We start from the raw sequence: 12,780 nt of genomic DNA on the forward strand, positions 1-12,780 counted from the left end.
GTTGACGTGGACATGGGAAGAAAATGTTGATTAATTATCTGTCAACTGGATTTGTGTTAGATCCAAATACAAGTGCTCATTTGGTGTATTGCTAGGTGAATGTTTGTGTTAAATAGTGTAAAAAAGTATGCAACTTTTTAATCTATGAAGCTAATCAATATGATTATCTAACTACTTATGACTCAAATTAATTTTTTTTAATGTTTGGTGTTAAGTAGTGTAAAAATGTTTGTTCATGTAATTAAAACCCAAAACCCCAATCACAAGCAAATATGTTGATTATTGTTCTTCTTTTAATCTTCATGTTCTTGAGATTATTGCATAAACTAAAAATACATTGTGGTTAAACAAGTTTTGTTGGTGGTTATATAGATTTTGAGGGTAATATAGTCATTTTGCACAGTCAGTCAGATGCAAAATCAAACAACAAATTTCAGTCAGAAGTTAACTCAGTCAGAACTTCTAATCCAGTCAGCTTCTAACCCAGTCAGCTCTAACCCAGTTAACATCTATCAAACGACCCCTAACTCGGACCATCCCTGGGTTAGTTTTTTCTTGCATGCTTAGTCCCTCCGCACATAAAAAGACCATTTTGCCCTTATTTATTTATTTTTGGTTTATTTTCTTTTTATTTTCTATTTATTTGTTATTTATTAATTATTTATTGATTTCTTTATTATAAAATATAATTATTATTGCATTTAAAAAGAAATGGCCAATACATTTGATAACTTCTCAACCACCTCCCACCACAATCACTTCCGGCCACCATCGACCTCCGGCAACCATCAACCTACGGCCACATGTGACCTCCGGCCACCAAATACCTCTGACAATCACCACCATTCATCTCGAAAATAAAAAAGAAACCTGAATATAAACCCTAAAATCAAATCCATATCCTAGATCTAAAAACTCATCAATCCATACCCCAGGTTCGTCTTCCTCTCCATAGTTCAGACAACCACCACAGATGGATAAACAACACCACCATCGGTCAACACTAACACCACCATAGGAGCAGAAGGTGCAGTGGAGGTTCAAGAACAAACCCTAAATCGTCGTCACCATCTAAAGGTTCGAAACCCAAACCCTATTTCACCATCGGGGTATGGGTTACCACTTACTAGAGATTTAAGGAGACCAGAGAAGAATCAATGGCGGTGCACAGGTGAAGAAGAAGGCGGCGAAGGTACAGATTCAGCTATGGAGCTTCGATTCCGACTATGGAAACAATGGAGGATTGGAGGCCAGATGTACCTCTAATGGTGACGACTTCACCGACTCTGTGACTGCAACAGAGCCATCGATTGCGAGGAGCACACATGTGCGAACTAGGTTTTCATTATCGGAAAAGTAGGTTTCAACCTCATGAATGAGGGAAACGTTGAAAGATCTCATGAGCTTCTTGTGTCCGACTTTAGATGAACCTCCAATGGCTGGATTTTGAATTCATAGGGGAGGTGGCGGTTGCCGGAGTTTTGGAGGTGATGGTGGTGTGTGGTTTTCTTCAGGTTTAGAGAGAATACGGGATACAACTTGGGTGGGTGAGGTGAGGTGAAAGTAGAGGATGAGGGGTGGTGGAAGTGGGACCCATTTTTTTTAAATTAAAAAAAATAATAAATGTTATTGGATTAATTGAAAAATAAAATAACAAGGGTATTATGGTCATTTTAAATCTAGAACGGACTAAACCTGTAACAAATTCGTCTTTCAGGGATGAAGCGTGTAGGTTTTAAACTAATGAGGGATGGTCCGAGTTAATTTTTGAAAATAGGGACCAAACGTGTATTTTGGCACCTGCACCAGGGACGATTCATGTAATTTACTCTAGGAAAAAATATGAACTTTAAACCATAAATGCTAAAACCTGGGGATGAGCAAAATGACCGAACCGGCCGGAACCGGCCCGAACCGGACCCGACCCGGGAACCGGCTTCGGCCAAAATCAAGAACCGAACCGGTCCGACGGTTCTACCGGTTCCCGGTTCCTACCGGTTCTTGTCGTGTCTTCAAATGTTGGAACCGGTCCTCGAAAAATAGCATCATACGGTTCCGGTTTTTGCCGGTTCTACCGGTTCCAGTTATATCGGTTCCGGTTCCTACCGGTTCCCGGTTCCAAAAATCCACAAAAATAACGTCCCGGTCCCGGCCCGACCGGTTCCATCGGGTTCCGGTTCCGGTGCCGGTACCGGTTCCGGCCGGTTCCCCCGTCCATATGCTCATCCCTACTAAAACCTAACTCGAAACTCTATAAGGCTATATGGTGTGGTGTTACATTTGTCACTTTATAATGGTATCGGTGTATCTTTACCCGTCAAACCGAAATTAAACATGAACACTAGAGTATTCGCGTAATGCCTATAAGAAAGTAATCGGCAATGCATACTATGTGGTTCGAAATACCACATGCACTTTTATTGTTAATCCAAACAACAAATCACATATATTTTAAAGAAAAAAGGATATATTTTTATTTTTAATCTAAAACAATAACGTATTCTTATTTTAAATCTAAAAACTATAACTAAATTCATTTTCTCCCACAAACAACAATGTACTTTTCATTTTAACTCAAAATAAGATGTTAAAAAAATTTCGTTTGCCTTAAAATTATTCGATACCGCCGCATCGCGCGGGTATGCTGCTAGTATATATATATATATATATATATATATATATATATATATATATATATATATATATATATATATATATATATATATATATATATATATATATATATATATATAGGGTTAGGTTATTTTGTTTCTAGTAACTATTGTGTGCCAAAATGCACAGATTTGGACCATCGGATGGAATATAATCAAAGGTCATGATCTGATGGTCTATGATAGTATAATATGATAACATATACCGTATAATCACACAAATTTCAGCATAAGGGATTTTAGTCAATTAACCTATATTAAAAAAGGAAATTTTCGGATTTTTAGGGATAATTAATTCCTTTATTTTTAAAAATCTGAATATTTTAAATTAATTCAAAATTAAAAATCCAATTTTATTCTGTCAGAATGATAGAATGTTAACCATAAACTACTAAATATATTTTTCGATTTTATTCTGTCAGAATGACAGAATGTCAACCATAAACTAGTAAATACATTCTGAAAAGAATACACAAAATCAATTTTTGAACTAATAATATACCAAATAATTACATTGTATGATTGTGATTCATTGAATAATAACAACATTCTGAAAGAAAAAAGAAAAAAAAACATCAAAATCTAACAAAAACACTAATCTATTATGAGAGAATATTATTTTTTAGCAACACTTTATACATTGTAGCATAACACATTCTGGTATAATACACTCTCGTTCTTTATATTTTCTTCCTTCTCCACATCAATGTTAGCCTCTTCAAAACCTAAATCCACAAAGAAAACATAATCAAGTTTTAAAAATTAAAAAATTCAATGCATTCTAAGAGAATAAAAACTATAAATTCCGACAGAATGTATTAAAGACTATAAAGTTTGACAGAATATAGTAGAAAATAAAAACTATAAATTCTGACAGAATGTAGTAGAGACTATAAAGTCAACCATAAAGTATTACAAATTCATTACCAGTTACACAAATATACTTGTTGTTGACAATTATTCTCAAACATTCTAACAGAATACATTTATATAAAATAAATTCTAATAGAATACATTACATAATTCAAGAGCTGTGATTGAATACATAATTCAAGAGCTGTGATTGAATCATCAACACACATCTGCATTCATTCTCAGTCATGAATTCAAGAAACAAACACACATTTACATTATCGATTTAGAAATATGAACACCAATTTTGACTTTTTCGAAACAAAATCCAACTTATGACTGTGAAGTGCAAGTTGTATCAGAATATTTCTTCAATCGAACAAAAATAAACCATTGAAGAAATCGAATTTAATAAGATGATGAACACAATCTCGATCTTGAATCAAAATCGAGATAAAATCAATCTCGATTGAGGTAAATAATTTCCAGTTATATCCCTTAGTTGTTGGATTACAGGACCAGAGAAAGAAGAACAGGAAGCTGACGGAGCATACCTCTGTCCAAGTACCTACAATCGTCGGGATTTCCTCACCGTTCGCTCCTCGCTTCTCATTCGCGTTCACGGACCCCACATCAGCGCCACTGCTCCTCCGCATCCCCTTCTTCAGCCTCATCGACCCCAGAGTCCATCATCGATTGTGAGACGAGATTATGTGCTCCCTTTTGGATTCGTTGATTGTAGAAGAAGAAGCAGAATCGGTGATAGTGATGGTGTTGATGCCGATGATGAAGTGTTCGGCCACAAACATAACTAGGTCAATTATATTTAGTTTATTTCCTTAATTGAATGATTTCAATTAAATGATTTCCTTAATTAAAAGTACAAAAGGTCCAAAATACCCTTTAATGATTTATTTAATTATTTATTATTTCTTGAATTCTCATTGGTGCATTTAGGCACACAATAGTTGCTAAAAACATTTGAACCTAGTTCTCTCTCTCTCTCTCTCTCTATATATATATATATATATATATATATATATATATATATATATATATATATAATAATAATAATAATAATAATAATAATAATATTATTATTATTATTATTATTATTGTTATTATTATTATTATTAGAGCGGTTTAATATTTTATATATACGGTTTCAGCTTAAAAAAACACAAAAAGTGTTTAAGCCTGATGGTTCGAGCGAGGGTTCGATTCTTACTCGCCGCATTTCTCCTATGCATCAGCAACATTTTTAATGGGAAAAAATTTACTGATGTGGCGCCATGTGTCAATGTCAACTAAGCCGCAATGGACAATAATGTAGGGATGAGCATATGGACCGGGGAACCGGAACATGAATCAGAACCGGAACCCGATGGAACCGGTCGGGCCGGGACCGATACTATAATTTCATCAATTTTTGGAACTGGGACCCTATAAGAACCGGTCGTTGGAACCGGCCCAAAACCGGGAACCGGACCGGATAACTCACTCAAAATTTGAAAGTTGCATAACTCACTCAATTTAACTTTTTTGACTTGAATCTTTTTCCTACATGTATATTATGATTTTTAGTTCAGTTTAGACTATAAAAACGCTTGATTGGGTTAAAAATTGAATGAGTTACAAGCCCCGCAAGGAAGGATGTCAAATTAGAATTTTTTTTATGTTTCAGCAATTAAATATAATCTGACTTTGTTGTTCAAATGTGCATAACTCACTCAATTTAACTTTTTTCACCTGAATCTTTTTCCTACATGTAGATTAGGATTGTTAGTTAAGTTTAGACTATAAAAACGCTTGATTTGGTTAAAAATTGAATGAGTTACAAGCCCCGCAAAGAAGGGTATCAAATCAGAATTTTTTTTATGCTTCAGCAATTAAATGTAATCTGACTTTGTTGTTCAAATATGTATAACTCACTCAATTTCACTTGTTTTGACATGAATCTCTTTCCTACATGTAGATTAATATTTTTAGTTAAGTTTAGACTATAAAAACGCTTGATTTAGTTAAAAATTGAATGAGTTACAAGCCCCACAATGAAGGGTGTCAAATCAGAATTTTTTTATGTTACAGCAATTAAACGTAATCTGACTTTGTTGTTCAAATGTGCATAACTCACTCAATTTAAGTTTTAATTACCAAAATCTTTTTCCTACACGTAGTTTAGCTTTTGTAGTTAAGTTTAGACTATAAAAACGCTTGATTTGGTTAAAAACTGAATGAGTTACAAGTCCCGCAAGGAAACGTGTCAAATCGGACCGGTTCCAAAATCGAAAACCCGACAAAAACCGGACCCAGAACCGGAACCGGTAGAACCGCCGGGCCGGTTCGGTTCTTGATTTTGGCCGAAGCCGGTTCCCGGGTCGGGTCTGTGTCGGGCCAGTTCCGTCTGGTTCAGTCCGTTCATGCCTACAATAATGACCCATTGGAAACCAAATAAGTGGCGAAAATGAAAAAAAAAATTTAAAAATGTTAGGCATTAATACACAAAAAAATCGTTGGAGGGAATAAATCGACAAAAATTGTGAAATAAGGAAATCAACTATACCATTTTCTTTATAAAATGAGTTTATATATGCCATAAGTATGAAATTTTTTCATATTTATTTTAGGGAAATCTTTGGAAAAGTCATAATATTTCACCCCAATTTACGAAAAAGTCTCAAACTATAATTGGTTTACGAAAAAGTCTCGATTACCGGAAAAAATGACGATTTGACCCTTTTTTTCGGTTGATCGGTTTCAATACTTACCCGGTTTCATTAAAGTCTCATTATTTTACCAAAATTTTCATTAAAGTCTCATTATTTTACCATAATTTGGGACTTATTCGTAAATTATGGTAAAATAATGGGACTTTATTAAAACCCGATAATTAATGAAACCGGTAAATCGGGAAAATAGGGCCAAATCGTCGTTTTTACCTGTAATTGGGACTTTTTCATAAACAAATTTTAGTTTTGGACTTTTCGTAAATTATGGTAAAATATTGAGACTTTTCCGGAGATTTTCCTTTATTTTATTATTTTATTGCATGTTAACCATTTTGGTTACATTGCAGGGCCGGGGAAAGAACAAAACCTAATATAAGAAGCAATCAAGCAATAAACACGCCATTATAAACTTCAAAAACTTATAAATTTTTTTTTTTAATCATACAATATATTTTCATAAAAAGGGTACGTACACAACGAGACAGAAACGTAGGTCACTGAAAGCCCCCTCATAAATAAAAACAACATATATTTATCATTTATAAATTTACGACTACAATTACAATATACGTTTACGAAAACAATTTATATGTCGTGACTTTTTTACCCATTTTTTTAAATGCACGGCTAACATACTATGACATGAAATTAAGATAGGCAATTTGTATGTCATGAGTTTACGTTTTTATAAAAATACATATTTTTCGAGATTTATTAATATTCAATTAAATCACATATTTAATGTCTATAATAAAAAAATATAATATCACATATCAAGGAGTTTTGACTTTATGACTAGGGATGAAAGTGGGTTCAAATCCGGACCGGATGGACCCGGACCCGGAAAACCCAGAACCGGTTAACGGGATTTTGTAGAACCGGAAACCGGACCGGTATATAGGAACCGGTTTCGGTTCAGTTCCGGGTACTGTACCGGGTAAAGAGAGTCTAGAACCGGAAAACCTGAAAATATCAAAGTGGGTAGGTTGGAACCGGATAAAGTGGGTTTAGAACCGGAAAATTCGGAAAAACCGGAATTTTTTGGTAATTACTTACTAGTTAGTGGGTTGAACTAACTCATTGAATATGAAACCAAAATCAACAAATTATAGTCTAAAATCCTATAAAAACTCTAAACTACACTCTGGAAAAACCGCATGTCAATCTGACTTTAAATGAATGAGATAAACTACACTCTGGAAAAACCGCATGTCAATCTGACTCAAAACCGGAACCGGTTCTATATATTTCGGTTGTAAAGGTCCCGATTCCGGTTCTGGTCCGGTTTTTCGGTTCTAAATCTCATCCCTAGGTATAGGTGCAGTGCTGATGCAGCAGGGTCACGTGATAGCGTACGCTTCGAGGCAGTTGAACCCTTATGAGGCGAACTACCCGGCGTACGATTTAGAGCTAGGGGCTGTGGTTTTCGCCCTCAAGATTTGGCGATACTACCTCTATGGGGTTCATTGCACCATTTACACGAACCATAAGAGCCTGAGGTATCTGATGGACCAGCCGAATCTGAACATGAGGCAGCGTCGGTGGTAAGATGTGGTGAAGGACTACGACTGTGAGATCCTCTACCACACGGGGAAGGCCAATGTGATGGTCGATGCGCTCATCCGTAAGGCGGTTGCAGCACCGATACGAGACATATGTCTGAGGATGACAGTGATTACCCCATTGCTGGAACGGATCCAGGAGGCGCGGGTCGAGGGTATGAAGGAGGAGCGTCGAAAGTGTAAGAGGATCATAGGCCAGGTGGCCTCATTCGATTATGACAGTCGTGGGTTGTTGACCCTGCATCGAAGGGTCTGGGTTCCTTACTGGGGCGGGGTGCGCCAGGTTCTGATGTATCGGGATCTTCGCCCTGATTATTGGTGGCCCTGCATGAAGCGTGACATAGCATCGTATGTGGAGCGGTGCTTGACTTGCAGGAAAGTCAAGGCCGAGCACCAGCGACCTCACGGCAAGATGCAACCGTTGTATATTCCCGTGTGGAAATGGGAAGATATCACTATGGATTTCATCATGAAGCTTCCCAGGACCACACGTGGAGTAGATTCGATTTGGGTCATCGTGGATCGGTTGACCAAGAGTGCTCATTTCATCCAGATCCAGGAGAGTATATCGGCTGAGAAGCTAGCCGAGATCTATGTTCCCGAGGTGGTGTCACGTCACGGAGTGCCGGTTTCGGTTGTGTTAGACCGAGATGTTCGCTTCACTTCCAGGTTTTGGAAGCGGTTTAATAACGAAATGGGTACTCGTCTTCACTTCAGCACAACCTTTCACCCTCAGACTGATGGGCAGAGTGAGAGGACGATCCACACTCTCGAGGATATGTTGCACGCATGTGTATTGGATTTCGAAGGTAGTTGGGATACGTATCTTCCGTTAGTGGAATTTTCGTATAACAACAGTTATCACGCCAGCATAGATCGACCTCCCTTTGAGATGCTCTACGGGAGAAAGTGTAGGACCCCAATCTGATGGGGCGAGGTCGGTCAGAGAGTCATGGGGAGTACTGAGGTGGTAATCAAGACCACAGAGAAGATCCAGCACGTCCGAAGCAGGCTACAGACTGCTCAGAGTCGGCAGAAAAGCTATGCCGACAAGCGTCGTTCAGACCTAGAGTTTCAGGTAGGGGATATGGTCCTCCTGAAGGTGTCACCTTGGAAAGGTGTCATCCGGTTCAGGAAGCGGGGCAAGATGGGCCCCAGTTACATCGTTCCTTTTAGAGTTTCGGATCGGGTGGGCCGTGTGGCCTATCGTTTGGATCTTCCAGTAGAGTTCAGCCAGATCCACAACACCTTTCATGTCTCCCAACTGCGGAAGTGCTTGGTGGATGATTCCGCATCTGTGCCTTTAGAGGATATCCAGGTGGATGACAGCCAGAACTACATTGAGAGACCAGTGGCGATTCTGGATCGCAAGATGAAAACCCTGAGGAACAAGGTTGTACAGTTAGTGAAGGTGCAGTGGATGCACCACAAGGGGTCATAGTGGACTTGGGAGCCCGAGGATGAGATGATAGAGCATTACCTAGAGTTATTAGAGGCAGTAGACTTCGAGGACGAAGTCTGAGACAAGTGGGGGAGAATTATAACGCCTATTTCTTGGTATGCATTTAATTTATAATTTATTCATGTTTATAGAACAACTCGACGAGTTGGAAGCCCCAAACTCGTCGAGTAGAAATTTTTAGGACCGCGTGATTTATGTAACCTACTCGACGAGTTGAGAGGCCTCAACTCGACAAGTAGACCGACTGGGAGGAAAACCTAATTTCTAGGGTTTTGCACCCTATTTAAAGGACTTAATCTCTTCCCACCACCCTCATCAGCCTCCCTGAAACCCTAAATCATATTGTGAGCTCCTTGGTGAGAAACTTGAGGTTTTGAGTGGATTTTTGTGTGTTTTTGTGCTTGGTGAAGGACTTGCAAGAACTAGAAGGTCATTGAGCTTGAGCAGGGCCGACTCTACCCTTTGAAAAACTAAGCAAAGGTTTAGGGCCCCCAATTCTAAAGGGCCCCCAATTTTTATGTTTATTATGTTATATATGTATATATACGTATTTCTTGGGTTACAAGGACAAGTGGAAGCTTGACTTGGTGGTAAAATCACTAGTTTATTAAACTAAAAGGTCTTAAGTTTGAAACTATTTGCTTAATTGAAGGGCCACAATTTTTTTGTTTTCTTAGAGCCCCCAAATTGGTTGAGCCGCCCCTGCTTGAGGGGAAGCACTAGATCTGGGATCTCGTCCATCTTTGGCAACTTTCTGAGGTAAAAAGTCCCTAACTTGATGATTAATAGCTTAGATCTTTCTTAGTCTTGTTTTATGGGTCTTTTTTACCCCATTGTTGGTAACATGATGTCACAACTAGGAAATTCTATATCCTTGTAACTATAACAATGATAGTCATTGTAACCAAAATTTTAAAAGCATGCTTGATGTTTATTCAATGACAACATAACTCTATCAAAAACTCTATACAAACACTTCAATTGGTCAACGAAAGATTGGAAACACTAGGAATCCCAGCATAAGTCCGTTTTGGACTAGGATTTCCTTATTGGGCCTAATGGACCAATAAGTTTCCAATTTGACTATTTTGGGGCTTAGAACCCTTAAATGGGCTCTAATTGGACCCACTTTCACAAAACTTAACATTGTGGGCCATATTGGGCCTAAAATGAATTAAATTATCCTTAATGGGCCTTGTTGGGTCATAACAAAACAAATTAACCCTAATGGACCATAAAACTCATTCTTTTATGCAAATTGGGCCGTGAACTACCCTAAAGGCCCAATGGGCCGAAAACTTCTTTATGGACCTCATAATCTCGAACCAAGGATAGAAGTGGGCCAAACAAATTCATTCCTTCTTCCTTTGACCCATTTCGGCCCAAGTTAAAAAAAGAGGGTTTATGGAGGATTAAGGGAAAGTGACACCTCATTGTTGTTTAAGGGATAATGAGGCTTTTATACAACATGTATCCATACACTCTCATACTTCCATGCAAGGTCACTTCTCTCTTCCCCTCCCCTTTTTCTTCCTTTCGGCCGAAGATAACACACACACACACACACACATTTTCAAATCCTCTTCAAACCACCTTCAAGATCATCATCCATCTTCTATCAAGATATCTCGAATTTTGCTTGAGTTTTTAAGGATCTTCATCAAGTTTTTTTTCAACCTTTGGTAAATTGGTATCAAACACAAACATCTACTTTCATCTTAATACTAAAACTCCTTCTTACATAGCTTTGTTTCATGATCTAATTTCCTAGAACTCCTCTAAGTTCGAAAGTACCTCCAAGTTGTTGCTAGGACCAAAAATCTCTCCACATCTTCCTCAAAACCGAACCAACAAACCTCAAGGTGAGTTCATACCCCATTTTTTCGGTTTTTACTTGTTTTTGGGGGGAGAATACAAGTGTTATGTGTTGATCTATGTGTGTTTGCATGTTATATGTGATTTCTTTGGTTTGTGTTGTGAAAATGTGATATTATTTGTTATATCTCGAGATCTATGGCTAAAGTGTGAAGGATACATAAACAAAAACATAATAAACAACATACTTCAAAGATCTAAGAGTCTTTATGTTCAAGAAGTGAAAAACAAGGCCAAAGATTTTCGTAAGTGTCATTTTTGCAAAATAACAAAGATTTGGTTAAAAGATGACATTTTCGGTTTTTACAAGGATAATATGGTATATATCTATATAAAATATGATTTTTATGGAAATAATGTTTCTCAAGGGACCAAAAACATAAATTTTTGCTTATTGGGCTGATCTTTGGGCCCCAACGGTTTTTGGGCCCAAAATTGCGAAAAATGAAGAGTTTTGGGGGCTGAAGTTATAAATTTATCAAAATATGAGTCTAAAACATAAATAAACTATTTCAGGGGCTGAAAATGACTTTAATGCAAAAATTTGACTAAAAATGCAAAGTTTTGGATTTTGGGGTCAAAATTGTAAAACTTACGGAATTTGGGCCAAAAGTGTAAACTTTTTACAAATAAGGGCTGGAAATTGCAAATACAATAGTTTTGGGCTGAAATTATTATTTAAATTATGTTTGGGCCGAAAATATCAAGAAAAATAGTTTAAGGACCAAAAATGTCAATTTTCATCAAAAGGGACTAAAAGTGTCATTTTTATTAATAAAGGGGCTGAAATGGTCAAAATCAATATTTTTGGGCCAAATAGGCTAATATTAAATTATTGGGCCAAGAATATTAAATTTATAACACATGGTTTTTAAAAATGTTTATATATATATATATATATATATATATATATATATATATATATATATATATATATATATATATATATATAAAACCAAAGCTTCGTTATAAACCAAACGTCAAAGTATTCTTAACATCGCAAATAAACATTTGGCATACAACAATACCTACACTACGAACTTAAAATCGATAAACAGATCAATGATTCAATGATTAGGCCCAAAATCTTCTGTTCGTGCTATTGGGCCTTTGTGGCCCAATTTCATGATTAGTGGGCCCAATATATTCCAACATGTTTATTGGGTCTTGGTAACCTAATTACATGCCCAATGGGCCTTTATCAGCTTTAACATGCTATTGGGCCTTAGTGGCCCATTTTCATTGCTAATAGGGCCCTAAACGTTCATCATATGCTTAATGGGCTATAATGTGTCCGTAGCATACTCGACAGTCTATAATAACATGCATAATTAGTGGACCCCGTTGTCTTCTTTCGTGTCTGTTAGGCTTGCTTCATATCAACGTAAACATCAATCGGGTTGTAAAACAATGTTATTCAATTTCATTGGGATTTAGTGAGAAATAACGGGTGGCACCAATAAGTGTCGGCCGTAGCCTGTAGTTATAATCAGAGACTCCTGGAGGGAGAGCGAAAGTTTGTGTATAGATCTATACGGGGGTGACTCCCCTGCACCTGAGCTATTCGCTACAGTTGGACTCGGCCAGTTTAGGGTGACAAAATCTTGATCAAAACCGGCGTTTGGAAA

The sequence above is a fragment of the Lactuca virosa genome, chromosome 7 (genome assembly GCF_052849685.1).
Source record: "Lactuca virosa cultivar CGN04683 chromosome 7, Lactuca_virosa_CGN04683_v6, whole genome shotgun sequence".
NCBI classification, from domain to species: Eukaryota; Viridiplantae; Streptophyta; class Magnoliopsida; order Asterales; family Asteraceae; genus Lactuca; species Lactuca virosa.